The following is a 14,411-nucleotide window of genomic DNA, read 5'->3' as shown; positions in this document are numbered from 1 at the left end:
ACCTAGCTACAAAATATAGAAGAAACATGTTACAATAATTTCATAGAACAGCTCTATGAGTAATGTTGGGTGGTATGATCAGCCCCCTGAAGCCTTCAGTCACCATTGTTTCTTGACAGTTGTCATTTTGCAGTTGCTTTCATAGCTCTCATTGACTAGAATGTGGCAAGTGCGTATTTGGTAAACAGAGAAGTTATCAAGTAAAGACTTGATTTGAAATGAAGTTATAGCTTCTGTTTTCCTGTGGGTTTCTCCAAAAGAAGGCTGAATTCTTTCTGGAGAAAGGGTGACTGTTCATGGCTAGGCCTCTGCCACCCCTTCTCATGAACAACAATGCTAAGCTGAACTCTAGGCTTAGGTATCTTGTATGACTAGAATAATCTTGTCTCGTGGGAAGCAGAAATCAGCCGTAGGAAAAAGATGATACCAGGACTAAGAACATAAATGCTTGCTCAGAAAACATGTGCCGTCCTGATGTTTAATGGGATTTTCACCCCACAGTTTATAAGCCATTCACTGCCGAAGTGTTCAGATCCTAAATGGTTTGCCTGTAGATTGTGTGAGGTCTGCAGGATGCAGTTCTGAAGAACCATGTGCTGGTTCCAGTTTGTGACTGTGTTAGCCTGTTTTCATTGCCAATAATACCATGGAGCAGATGGGTCAGTTTTACAGATCTAGGAGGTTTATTTGGATAGTGGTTCTGAAGGTGCAAGTTTTAGGGGCTACATTTGGCAGTAGCATTTACATGGCAGAACACCAAGACGGTTTTGTGAATCACCACATACCAAGAGATAGGGTGTGGAGATATGTGTGTACATATACACAATTTTGTATATTTCATGGATCATGCTCTGTTTGTAATTTTCTCCCTCTCTCTCTGTGTGTGTTCTGTTCATGGCTATCTGCTCTTTTTCTTCTCTATATGAAGTTATCAGGATTCAGAATTCAATCCTCAAGTGTTTAACCCAGTGACCTTATTTGCACCTAATGATTTCTCAATGTCTTCCACTAAAACCGGATTCAGATAATGTTTTCATTCTCTTCATGCCTCGTGAGAGAAGTTAAATTTTGACATAGGAAGCATTGGGAGACATTGAAACTGAAGCCGTCTGCGTCTCTGGGTGGCCTTTCGGGCAGGTATGAGGCAGAACTTTCATCAATGGTATGTCTAGCCAGCACCACATACCACAGCATATGGAAATTCTGTTGAGAAACACGAAAAGGAAACATTTGGTGTCTTAGTCTCAAACGTCTTCCGTTTTTATCTCTTTGTAGCTTTGAAGGCCCAGCAAAGAAGGAAACTCCACTGAGAACAGTTCGTAAAGGTAAGTGTATTTATTACATGGCCTTGACAAACATTGCCTTTACCACATTGATTTTTCTTTTATTCAGAGATTTAAACACTTGGATTAAAGATACAGCTGACAGCACAACTTCCTTAACCACCTGCTCGTCCCCCCTCATAGGCAAAAGTGCTGAGCAGTAGTTAGCAGTGAGCGGGAGGAAATAAAATGATGTGCTGAGGGTGGCCAAATGCAATTGTGTGTTTGCTGACTTTTGCCTTCTTTTCAGCAGTTAAGACATTCCAATAGAGCTAAGTTTACTAAGATTAATGCTAGATGGAAAAAGAATGCACTGGTACCACCTCTGGTCAATATTTAAATAAAACAGCTGGCCAAATAAAGCATTTAAAATAAAATGCAGAGTGGCATTTCAATTGGGTTGGATAAAATTTATCACGGAAGTCAGTGGTGTGGTTGAGTGGAGGAGCTGGTATTGTGCCATGGAGAGCGCCTTCCAGTTTGGTGGGGCTGATTACATTGCACTGGATCCTGAGGGAGTTCCAGGAAGTGGCTATCCAAGATCGAAGCAACAGAAAAAAACACCAGCTCAGCCTCCTGTGAAACAGTACGGTTGACTTGGTTTTTACATGGAAAAATGTAATTGTTTCATTTTTTTTGTAGGTATATTTATAAGCGCACCTCTGTACAGCAGTGTTCTTTGATTCATTGTTTAATTTCTGTTCTGCATGAAGTATTTTAATTTAGAGAATTCACTCTGAGGAATTATAGGGCTGCGCTTTCATCAAGAGTCTTTGGTGGCCAGGGTGAAGTGTGCCATAATTTTACGTTTGTTTTCATCATCAATTATGTTTTTGACAATTTTAGGTTTTTTTTTTTCTGTCATTTTTATTATAGTCATTATGGCTGTGACCACTTTGGTTAAATCTGAAAAGTCAATTTGATTTACATTCTATTTTAAGTTATTTTTAACTTTATGACAAACTTGAGTTTTTAATGTTCATTTTGAGGATAAAGTATAGTTTTACAGAGAAATTGGAGAAAAATCTCTTTTGAATAGTTAAAACATTACCTATAAAGACTGTTTGGAGGATTCACTTTGAGCTGACCAAGTTCTGGTGCGCGAAGCCTGCCTGTCTTGGAATTTTGATATGGTAGGTGGCCATCGTGAATCAAATACCACGTGACGATGCAGACGATTCTCATTTCTTCTGTCATTCATGTCGCTGTGGCCTTGAGCCACTTCCTGGAACATGGCAGGACTGGACAGCATTTAATCCTGCATGGGCACAGCTTGGAGTTATAGACAGTGCGGGCATCTCGAGGACTTTGCGATTGGAAGTGAAGCCGTGGTGCTCACATCCCTCCAGAGAAGGGAATGTTCCCACACTGTGTTCTCTGCCTTAGTGAGAACCTCTGTTGTGTTTGTGGTCTGGAGTCAGACACGGGATTTGTCCTGGCTTGGTTATTGGATGGTGAACAAATTTTTCATCTCTTTGTGTATTTATTCTCTCCCTACCTGTGAACTGGAGGTTCATGTGCTCTGCCTCATATGACTGTTGTGTAGGAACGTGTCGTGGTCCATGAAAAGCAGATGCTGCTGCTGCTACATCACTTCCTCCCCTCATCATGAGCACTAGCTGCCTTATGAATTTATTAGGTTAAAAAAAAAGTACATTCTTTTATATATTCGTGTATTTACATGTAGCTGTGAGTGTGTGCAAATGCACATGAGTTTGTGCATGTGTGCCTGTGTGTAGAACAGAGGTTGTAGCTGTGGTGCATTAAGTATCTTCCATCATTGCCTTGTGACTTATTTTTTGAGATTTTCTTTCTTAACCTGGAGCATACCAATTGTATGAGACTGGCCAGCCAGCCAATTGTAGGCATCCTCCTGTCTCTGCCTCTCCTGCAATGGGACTGCTTCTGACAGCCTTTTAGTGTAGACGCTGGGGCTGAAGCTCAGCTCCCCCTGCTTGTACACAAGCTCCTGATAGGCTGAGCCATCTCCCAGCCTTGCCCATTCTTTTTTTTTTTTTTTTTTTTTTAATAACTGATTTTTAAATAATTTTTAATTATATTGGTATGTGAATGTGTCTGTGTGTGAGTATGAGCACTTGAGTATAGGTGCTTTTGGAAGCCAAAAGTGTCATATTTTTCCCCAAACTGGAGTTACAGGTACATTTTAGCTGCATGACTTGACCTGGGTAGTGGGAGCTGCTGAGCCTTTGGTAAGAGCAGCAGGCACTGCTGAGTGCTGGGTCGGGCCTCTAGTTCCTGCTCCATTGTTTTTAAGTCAATTTGTAGACCAGGCTGGCCTCAAACTCACAGAGATCCACCTGCCTCTGCCTCTTGAGTACTGAGATTAAAGGCATGCACCGCCACGCTGGGCTGGGCTAGGTTTTTTTGTTGTTGTTATTTGTTTGTTTTTAAGATATTTCAGGATAATGTTTTCAAAAGGAAAACATTATAATTACCAGAGTGGGGGGAGAGAGAGAATCTTGCTTTATCATCAGGAATAAAATGAGAAGGTTACATTTAATAAACATGAAACAAGAGTCTGGTAAGATGGCTCAGCATGTAAAGGCGCTTGCTCCCAACCCTAATGCTGGGCGTTCAACCACCAGGCCTCACATGGTGGAAGGAGAGACCTAACTCCCATGAGTTTCCCCTGTCCTCCACTTACATCTGGCATGTGCACAGACAGACAGACAGACAGACAGAACATCAATAAATGTAATTAAAAAAAGAAATTGAGAAACAAGGCTTTTTGAAGCAAAAAATGTTCTGGGTTAAGTTTTGTGGCCATTAGGGAAATGGACCTTTTAGTTGTATATGCTCAGTTACTAATTACTATAATCTAAAATTATATTCTTAGGGAATTAATGATCTTCTGCTAGGTAGATTTTTCTGCTAGGAACTTTTGAAGAAAGCCCTGATAAATGTAGAAAAACACCGTTCCCTATTTTTCCTCTGTTGTCTGTCTGTTTCTCTTGACAGTGCTTTTGTTTCCTTTTGGGGGTGTGCTGTAGTGGACACTTGCAGTATCACACTCAGGGGGGCCGCCAGCTTCCTTAAGTACGTGCTTATTCTTTGGAATTCAAATCTTTATCGAATGCCTTCTCCTTTTTCCCAGGAGGACATTCTGGCCCGGCCATAGCTAGGGGACCACAGCTAGCAGTTACTGTTAGCTGGCCTCCGTGTCTGTCTTGGCTTCGGAGGTTCTCCATGTCTTCTTAGCCTCCAGGTGCCCTTCAGCCATCTAAAGTTAGTCTATCTCACTAACTGTTTGAGAAGCTATAGCTCATATGTGAGTGAACTAGATAGATTAAATGGCTGTGTTTGGAGTTTTACAAGGAAGACACCATTTGTTACCTTCTTCCAGGCTGTATAATAGCTCTAAACGTCTCACAGCAGGTCACCAAAACAGATCTCAAAAAGGCACAGTTTGACGAACTACCCCTGATGCCCATGCTTGGAACAAAGAAGTCCCTCATGGTGGCTTCCCTGAGCAATGCAGGATGCTTGCCTACACAGGGGCAAGAAGGGGACGTCATCCCTTTAATGTCTGGGCTGTTGGGCTACCTGTGGCTCTGGCTTGCTTACAAAGAGGCTGTGATTTTTCTTTCATTCATCCCAATGTCTCAAAACAAAACAATTGTATTGATTTTTTATTTTTCTCTAAATTTTAATTTCTCTTTTCAATATTTTTTGTTGTGTTTTAAAATTTTTATTCTATTGAACTCCTTTTTTTTTTTCCTTTCTCTTTTTGTTAATGTGTAAAATCGAAAACATCATTGTTTGGGCCTCTGGTATTTCTATGGTTTCCTGAGAATGGAATGGGTAAGTTTTTCCTTATGTCTTCTGTATTGACTACTTTTGTTCTGTGCAGGTCCTAGAACGAAGGTGTTTAATTACTGTTCTCCCAGGAACATCATATTCGTTCCTCTATCGTGACTAAGTAACATGGTCGCATTGCAAGCTGGGAAGAGCCTCAGCTAAAATGTTAGGAAGAATGCCTTGTAGTTTGGTTCTGCAGCTTGTAGCTATGTGACTCTGGGCAGTACTCCTAATTCTGTGGCATGTCCTATTCCTACCACTTCTGTTTCCCACAGCCCTTTAATGTAGTCATGCCGTAAAATGTAGTTTAAATCTACATTTAAATTAAATCTAATGTAATTATTACATTATTATAATAATATAATTATTTTCACATTGAGCCAGAAAGTATAGTCTAGTTGGCAATTTCTTTTAGTGTGTGAATGTTAAACATATTTTATAATTAATATACAGTTTCAAATATTGTTTTCCTCAATATTTACTAATACCGTATAAAGAAGATGGTAGTAGATAGGTCAGACAGATGTTTCATTTTATTGATATGGAAAGTAAGGCCTAAACCAAGTAGTTTGTCCAGAGCACAACTAGTATGAGATCTCTGTAGAATTATTAGTCCTTTTAAAAAAATTATTTTTAATTTATATATTTACTTTATATCCTGATCATAGCCTTCTCCCCGATCTCCTCCTCGATCCTCCCTCCCTCTGTCTTTCCCCCACCTCCTCTTGTCCTCCCATTTCAACCTACCCCTGCATATCAAATCACATCAGGGCTGAGCTCTTCCTCATCTGCTAAGTGAAGCGAGGCAGCCTGGATAGGACAATGTGATTGAAAGCAGGTAACAAAGTCCATGTCATAGACAGCACCCGCTCAACTTACTAGGGAACCCACATGAAGATCAAACTGCCCGTCGGTTACATATGTGTAGGGGGTCTAGGTCCAGTCCATGCATGCTCTTTGGTTTGTGCTTCTGTCTCTGTAAGACCCCATGGGTCTAGTTTAGTTGACTGTTAGTCTTCTTGAAACATTCTTGTTCCCTTTGGGTCCTTCTATCCTTCCCTCCCGCTCTTCCACAGGACTCTCTGGGCTCCTCCTGATGCTTGGCTGTGAGTCTTAGCATCTGAGTCTATTATCTGCTGGGCAGGGGATGGGAGACTCAGAGAATGTTAACCTGGGCTCCTGTCATGTGTATCTTTCTGGAACTGGGTTACCTTGATCAGGATAATACTTTCTAGTTCTGTCTGTTTGCCTGCAAGTTTCATGATTTCCTTGTTTTTAATAGCTGAGTAGTATTCCTTTGTATAAATGTACTATATAATTTTTTTTATCCATTTTTGGTTGAGGGACATGTAGGTTGTTTCTAGTTTCTGGCTAGAATTATTAGTCTTAATTGGGACAATTGTGATGAATACTGTCACTTCAGTGATTATGTTAATCTGAGATGGAAGGCATGAGCATCATTCTTGTGTAGCATGCTCAAAGTCCTAACTGGACCCCTAGCACAGTGTTGGCAGTGTGGCCACAGGGACTGACTGCAGGCAGATTTTGAGGAGTTCTGTTCTGTATCCTATCATTCCTTTAACACAGTTAGGTTGATGGTGCTCATTGTTGATCACCAGTTCTACCACCATCACCCTCCGTTGCTGAGAAGCAGTCCTGATGGCTATTGATGCAGCTGCTCTTTGTTGTTTGATCTGCTATAAAAACAAGGAAAATTTAATCCTCATTTTTAACCCTTTGCTTTAAAGGATTCACTTTCCCCTCAAAGTTCCCTAAAATGACATGGAGGAGAATATAAAGCTTCGGTGACAGAGGAGCCCTGATGTCTTTGTTCTGCCTGTCACCACCTCCATACTTGGTACTTCTTGTTTATCAGGCAAGAAGAGAAGTGGTAAAATTTGGCCTGGGGTTTTCTCATCCCTAGGTGTGAAATTATTTCCTAGCTAAAGTAATAATACTTTGCATTTATATCATGATTTTATTTGAAGATCTCAAAGTGGTCTGCTGGTGTTAATAGAGCTTCACAGCACTCTCTGAAGTAGGTAAGTATTATTAGAGACTATTCCCTCTAAGAACATTTTCACTTCACATCCCATGTGTGACTTGAAATGCTTTTGTATTGTTTGGGAATCTCAGTGATCTGAAGTGCCATGCACATTGGCATTTCCTTCCTTTACATTCCAGCCTCATTAATCCCCAGCACACTGAGAGAAATCAAGTAGTTTCTTCTAAGTGGGTGTGACATTTTGTAAAGGAATTAAAATAAAAGGAGTTTGTTATTACCTTTTGTGTGACTGTTTAAAAATATTTAGTATTGTTCATCAGCCATGGAGCCTTCTTTCTCACAGCTAGCTTTCCTTTTATAAAGTGTGTGGCAGTGAGCATGCTGAATGACTAAGAAGAGCTTGTCCTGGGAGTGTGGTGTCCCTTAGAAGCTCAGGACATGTCAAACCAGCCAAAATTACAAATTGAGTTGGCACTCTGATTTCAAAGCATCATTAAAAAAAAACTTTGAAATCTTACATGTGTGGCTCTCACGGTGTAACTTTTCCTGGGGAAATGCTGACATCCATCTATACATCCCAGACAGAGCACCAAGCAGCTAGTCCAGCCACATCAGTATGGTGAACCAGTGAACTCAGTGTATCCTTAGGAATACTTAGGGACTACTTAGTGGGGCCGCAGGTGATCCTGATAACCATCTCCCTGAAAATGTTACCGCAGCCGTGCTGAGCTGACTCCGAGAAGCGGTGTCACTGGGCCTCCTCACATAGCCCCATCTTCAGAAGCAATTGTTTACTGCTTACATAATGGTGGGAAGGAGCCTTGTGAGTCTTGAAGGTCACTGAGCTTTGTGAATCTCGGGATCATCACTTCTCCTTCCTCCAGGAGGGACTGTTTCACTCCGGAGGGAAGAGTTACACAATTTTAATAATGCTTGGGTGCACTCTTGGTTATATTTTCTCTTTAAATATTGGAAAAGCTAACTCAGTGCGAGTTGGGCTTTCTACTTATGTGCGGTCATTGGTGCAAAGGTGCAGCGGGCCCTTGTTGCACAAAGCATTCCAGAAAAGGCCCCCCGATCTTCCAGCAGCCACCCTTTGGAGCCTCTTGCCCTTGCAGTGCCATGTAGCTTTGTTGTGCCTAGTCAAAAGAGGTTGGGTTCTTTACTGTCTCTTCAAGGCCAAAATCTTCATGTTCCCAACATCCTATCACCACCCCAGTGAAAGTACTGCCAGGAAGCTGATGCTGGTCTCCACAACCTGAAGGAACACTTCCAGCTTGTCTCCAATACCAGGAAACCCATTTCCACTGTCCTGCAGTTGGTTACCTAGACAAGCCCAGAGGGAAAAGGACAGTTTTAAGCAAAGCAAAAACAGCCTACATTTACATTTATTCATTGTCTTTTGTAGGGTCTGCACATTCTTTTCAACATATTTAAGCCTTAGAGAAAAAAAAAATCTTACTGGTGACAGGATTTGATAACTCTTTCTTTAGACACGCCCCTAAGGCCAAGTGTGTTAGAGCTCTTGAATGAGAAAGGGAGATTATTTCCAGGAAGGATGACCTGCAGAACAGATTGGTGTTTCTAAATGATGCTGCCCTGATTTAACATTGAGAAAAGGTGAGGCTTCACCCTCTGGTGGGTGCTCTATAGTTCTCAGATAAGTGTCAGCTGCTTCCATAATTCATCTTTTTTTTTTCTAGCTTCTCAGTTGTCTTTCTTTTTTGGAAAATAATCACTTAAGATCTATCATTTAAGGATTTGGGAGAATGTTGGCAGAATTATGGATCTCTGTACCATTTTCTCTGGAGTCTTTGCTCAAAGGCGGATACATAAATTTCCTGCTAATTATGTGAAGATAGATTTATTGTTGGAGATGCTTTTGGCTGCAAATAATAAAAAAGTCAACTTGAAATGGTTTTTAAAAATAAGGCAATTAAAAGGAAAAATCTTCCCACCCTCCATGTCTACCTGCTGAGCCTCTTGGATGTCATGATTGATGGAAAGATGCTCCAAAACTCTGGCTCTGGAAGTTTGGAATCCAACTGAAACTCAGTTTTCCCTGGTGTCAAGCAACTGGGGACCCACCAGGGTGCCTTTGATCGTTGTCACTGTGCTGCAGGAAGAGGGAACTGAGCATTAATCTGGTGACAGATTGCTAATCACTCATAAGAATTTTGTGAATTGCTTTACCAACTTGAATCTGAAATTCCACAAAACAAAACCTGTTAGAGATTTTATCAAGAGATGTCCTGAAGGGTATCCCCATAGGTTTTGATAGTTTAGTGGTTCAATGATGTCACCACAGTCTCCATGTCTTGCCCTTTTCCCTGTTTTACTGTGTTGGTTTCCTTCTTAGACTGCCTGTCTTTATTTACTATTATTATTATTATTATTAGCCTTTTGCAGCTATGACAGCTCCCTCTCACCAAAGAGACTATTCTCATGTCTTTAAATATAAAGCCAAAGATTCTTTAATCACCCAGAAACATCACATATTCTTTCCCGAGTCAGATCCAGGCATATAGAATGAGATTACCAAGTACCTTCTCAAGTTGTGGTCTATGGAAAATATATTTTGGCGAAAAGGCTACCCACAGCTAGAGGTGGTGTGTGTGTCTGTGTGTCTGTGTGTGTATGAGGCTCCTGCTTTAAATGGACCTGGACAAGCTGTGCTAGAAACTGTTAAGGTGGATTTTAGAGCAGCAGTGATCCTTTCTCTGTTTAAAAGCAATAAAGATTTAGTCCTGATGTGAGATAAATGTTCCCTTTCTTGGGTGTATGGCTTTGAAGAGGGAGGATGCTCGATAAACCCAGGGCCTGTGTTCATCAGGCTTATCCAGAGAAACAGAACTATCAGGTTACTTATCTATTTGCTTGTTTGTGATGAGGAGTTGGCTCATGTAATTAAGAAAGCTGAGAAGTCCCATACTGTGTCATCGGTAAGCTGTAAACCCAGGAAAGCTAGTGGCTCCATTCCATCCCAGCTCAGTAGCTTGAGGAGCAGTATAGCCGGAGGTGCAAATCCCAGTCCAAGGGCAAATGAGGATGAGAAGATGTGTCCCATCTCAGACAGCAGGACAGAAGCAGCAGCAATTACTCCTTCCTTTAGTCTATTTGGGACTTTTAGGGTTTGGTTTGTGCTCATCTGCATTGGGGAAGCCAGCTTGTTTTGATGAGTCTACCATCTGAAACGCTAATCTCATTCAGAAACAATGACACACCCATAAATAGTGTTTAGTTAGGGCACCATTGCTGCTTTCAAGATGATACAGGGAATCCGTCCCCACAGGGCTTTGCCTAGGATGCAGAAGGAGAATGAGAGGATAGTTACTGCTGCTAGATAGGTTGTCTGTATCTGGTATGTGGATGTTTCTTCTTTCTGCTATGTACCTAATCTCCTTCCTGCATGACTTCAGTTAGGTCAGGCATTTCCCTTTGTTGGAGTCAGCTGTGGCCTGGGGCACAGACAGAGTACACCTGGCTGGCTGCCTGCTTAATTGTACTTAATCCTACTTGACAGGCTTGAAAGAGACTTTCCAAGGAGGGCCGACTACAGTGCAGGCAGATGGATCCACAACCCTGTGAAGGGTTGGTTTTTATGTTCTCCATCCCTGGGAGAGGGCTGGAAGATGGAAAAGACTTGGTTACCAGCTGAGCTACTTATATGATTACTGATCCAAACTACAGGGTGCTACATGCAGCACGTACTCAAGAAGTACTGACGGTTGAAGCTGCCTGAGATATGACCTCCTTTTTCCCCAGTGCTCTTAGTCCATTGTTTTATCTTAGTGGGAATGCTTTTTTTGCCGTGTAAATGGAAAACCTTTTTGTAAATGACATTCTGCATATTTAAATCTCTTATAATTACTTATATTTATCATGTTAGTAATTCATTTGCATTTTATAATATTTAGAAGGCACGCCAATAAAAGAGGAGAAAATAAAAATTGCTCTTAATCCTGCTCTTCGGAGATGATGAACTATGTTATCTTTGGATACCTTTTTTCAGTTAGTTCTCTATGTTGATATGATTTTCAGAGAAAGTAGTACTTACTACTTTTTCAGCTAAGCATTATGTTTTGAATGTTAAAAGCTCCCCTAAAACATCATCTAGGGCTGCTCTGTGTTCTGGTGTGTGGATCTTGCCTACAAAAAAATGGAGGTACATCATCTGCTTTTCCAAAAGGTCCTTAGGCTGGGGATGTCTGAATACAACCCGAGGTGTGTGTGACAACCTCCTGCCTAACTGGCCTCTAGAAGACAGGGTGATTGTAGAAGCTGGTCAGAAATTAAGTTTGTATGATAATGATCATGCTTGTCCTCTTGGCTACCACTTTCCTGAGGATAATTTAAGTGAGCTCATTTGCTGTTTTGCAAGGAGGATAGTTCAGCTTGAGTATACCTGTAAGGAAAATAATCAGCAGCCCCCTTGGGGCTCTGGAAGCCTCTTTGTAGCTCAGGTCGGGGCAGCCCCTGCAGTCTGTGCTTGCTGGTCCTGATAAAGCAAATGCAAGCATGCCAAATTGCTTTGCTCCGGCTTACCCCTTCTTCAGAATGAATCCATAAATGCTACAAAAGGAAAGCACAGGAACATTTGCCATACAGAACTCAGAAAATGTCCTGCCTACTTAATCCTCTTCCTATTTCAGGGGAAAAAGTCTGTTTATACTTGAACTGAGAATCGAAGGATCACAAAAATGAAGATTGGATGCCATGCTAGAAATCACCATTTGTGTTTTCTCATTTCCCTTGGAGCCACTAGTTGCTCCTGAATACATCTGTGTTGGCGGAATCCTTCAGTGCTTCTGAGAGTTCTTAGATTCACTTCTAGTTTTGTGACTGTGATGACTCCCTTTTGAAGGGAACCTGAGCCCGTTGTTTAAGCACAGGGTGTTTATTGTAGGATATTCTGAGGTATGATGGCTGCCTCAGAAAGATACCTTCCTGTCATTAATCCCCATTGACTACATTTAAGTGATGGCAGGCAGAAAAAGCTGTGTTTTCCACTGTGTGTTTTTGGAATCAGAACTGCACATGAGCTCAGAGTCAGGAACGTGCTGCAGTGGTGCTACTCCTTGCCGGCATCTTGGCTTGTAGGCACCACAGCTGCTGTTACACTTTGCTGGCATCTTGGCTTGAGGCACCCACAGAAGCTGATCTGGAAAACTTTCTGACCTGCAGCCTCCTGCACCGTGGCTCTGGAGAACTTGCTAGGAGGATCTGTTTCAGGGTCTGTTCCATCTGAAGGAGAAGGCACCACAGCCTGTCTGTCCGTGTCCTGTTTATGTTGGTCTGTGTCTTCCAGCTGTCTTGGACTAGAGGTCTGTGAGGCCGTTTGGTTTAACACCATAGGCACTGTGTGACTAGAGCCAGTCATGATGAGTGACTGTAACCACGGGAGATGCCTGCCCGGAGGAGGGTGTTAGCTGAGAGGTGTGGGCATTTGCTTGGAGGGCCAACAGCCTGTCGAAGTAGTTTACCATCCCCTGGGTAGAGTCATTTGGGAGTGCTTTCTGTCCGGAAAACAGTCCAGGCATCAGGTCCACACATTTTGCCTCCTGTGGCTGCAGGTGCTCATCCTTCGCGATGCTCTACAGTGTCACAAGTGTAGGAAGCTGAGAGTGAGAAATGAAAAGTGCAAGGACCTTCTTGAAATGGACAGTGTGGGATATACTTAGGGTGCATTTATAAACTTGATGCTGTGAATCCTCATGCCGGGAGGACCTGTGGATGTGCCATCGTGCCTAGCTCCATGGATACTTACAGAGATAGTATGGTCTGGTCTCAAATGGGAGCTGACACCTCAGGCTTTGATAACTGGGGCAATCAGGCAAGGAGTTACTTTTTAAAGCGTTCATCACTCAGTCCTTTTTACAACTCATGGGCATGCACTATCTTTGTGTGTTTAACAGATAAAGGAGCTCAGAGAACTCAAGTGAACTGACCAAGACTGGGAGGTGAAGCTGCTTTGACAGACAATGTCACGAATCTTTGTCCAGGCAGGGCAAGGGGAGAGCCTGTCATTTCTGTGTTAAACGACAGGGGTATCGATGGATTCATGTGCTGTCCTTTGGTATCAAAACAGGATCTGCTCAGACAGTTGGGGGAGGGCATGACTTAGACAGGCAGGTACTCCTTTCAAGAGCGCAGTTTACATTCCTTCATCTGTTGCTTTGTGCTCGATCGTTTCGGACTTACTTATTTTTTTAAATATATTTATTTGTTCTTTTTATTATATGGAGGGTGGCAGAGGGCACTCTAGTGTCGCCGTGGGAATGTGGAAGTCAAAGAACGACTTGCAGGAGTTGGTTCTTTTTCTACATTATGAGTCCCCAGCACTGGACTCAGGTTGTTAGGCTGACTTTGCTTGCTAAGCCATCTTGCCAGCCCCATCACTCAGCTTTCCCCCTTGAAAAATAGGTACCTGTTTGCTGAAAGCTAGGTGTGTAAACCTGTGGGAAGCTAGAGAATTGAGACTCTGAAGAGAAGGAAGCCCTGAGAGAGTTGGAGCATATGGCAGGTTGCAGTGACTGTGGGGAGAGGAAGCAGAATGCAGGAGATTGTTCCAGAGTTCTTGGGGTGACCTCTAGGTAATGTCATCCCCCGTTGGGAACCTCAGTTAGTATTCCAGAAATTTGGTCTCAGCTCAGGGACCGGCATTTGTTCTGCACTGTCAGCCACAATGAAGAGACCTATTAGCAGCATGCCATTTCTTTGTGATGGGTAATTTGTGAGCTCAGATATGTTTGTCTAAAAAAGATGGTGCAGAGATGAAGGGCGTTTAAACCAAACAGTGCGAAGGACCTTCTTTGTGACACGTATTTAGAGACAATTCAATTCTGGGAATAAATAATTGTGAAGTGGTCCACAGCCTGCTCTTTCTTCTAAGTTTGTGACATCCAATTTATCTCAATCTAATTTGCTTCTAGCACCCAGCCTTGACATTCCTCTGTGTCTTATGTACCTTTTTTGGTGACCCTTCACTGTTTAATTTTGTTGAAGGGACAACATGTGTACAGGGGTTTTAGGAATTTCTTATGCACATGAAATTACTTGGCACGTGGTAGTTGTACATGTTTACGGTGATGTGATAATTTGTGTATGCATAATTCACTTGTTCTCTAGTGTGCACTTAGATCATGGTAATTCATGTGACATATGAGATAGAACATGCTTTTGGTTAGTCATATTAGAGTCTTTCAATTTCTTTCTATTAGTGGGAAAGATGTAAGCTATATACTATATGTAGACTAAATACACAC

At 42.1% G+C, this 14,411-nt stretch overlaps 1 protein-coding gene across 2 annotated transcripts in view; it reads left to right on the top strand.

Moving 5' to 3' along the window:
* Fhit (fragile histidine triad diadenosine triphosphatase) overlaps positions 1-14,411 on the top strand; it is a 1,530,368-nt gene that overhangs the window by 31,852 nt on the left and 1,484,105 nt on the right. For both annotated transcript variants that reach the window (XM_060390944.1, XM_060390943.1), the window contains exon 2: positions 1,276-1,325. The gene's annotated coding sequence lies outside the window, so the exon portion shown is untranslated. The remainder of the gene's footprint in view (positions 1-1,275; positions 1,326-14,411) is intronic.

This window comes from Meriones unguiculatus, chromosome 9 (assembly GCF_030254825.1).
Source record: "Meriones unguiculatus strain TT.TT164.6M chromosome 9, Bangor_MerUng_6.1, whole genome shotgun sequence".
Taxonomy (NCBI): domain Eukaryota; kingdom Metazoa; phylum Chordata; class Mammalia; order Rodentia; family Muridae; genus Meriones; species Meriones unguiculatus.
The sequence above is the reverse complement of the archived record's forward strand: the minus strand, read 5'-3'. Positions and strand labels throughout refer to the sequence as shown.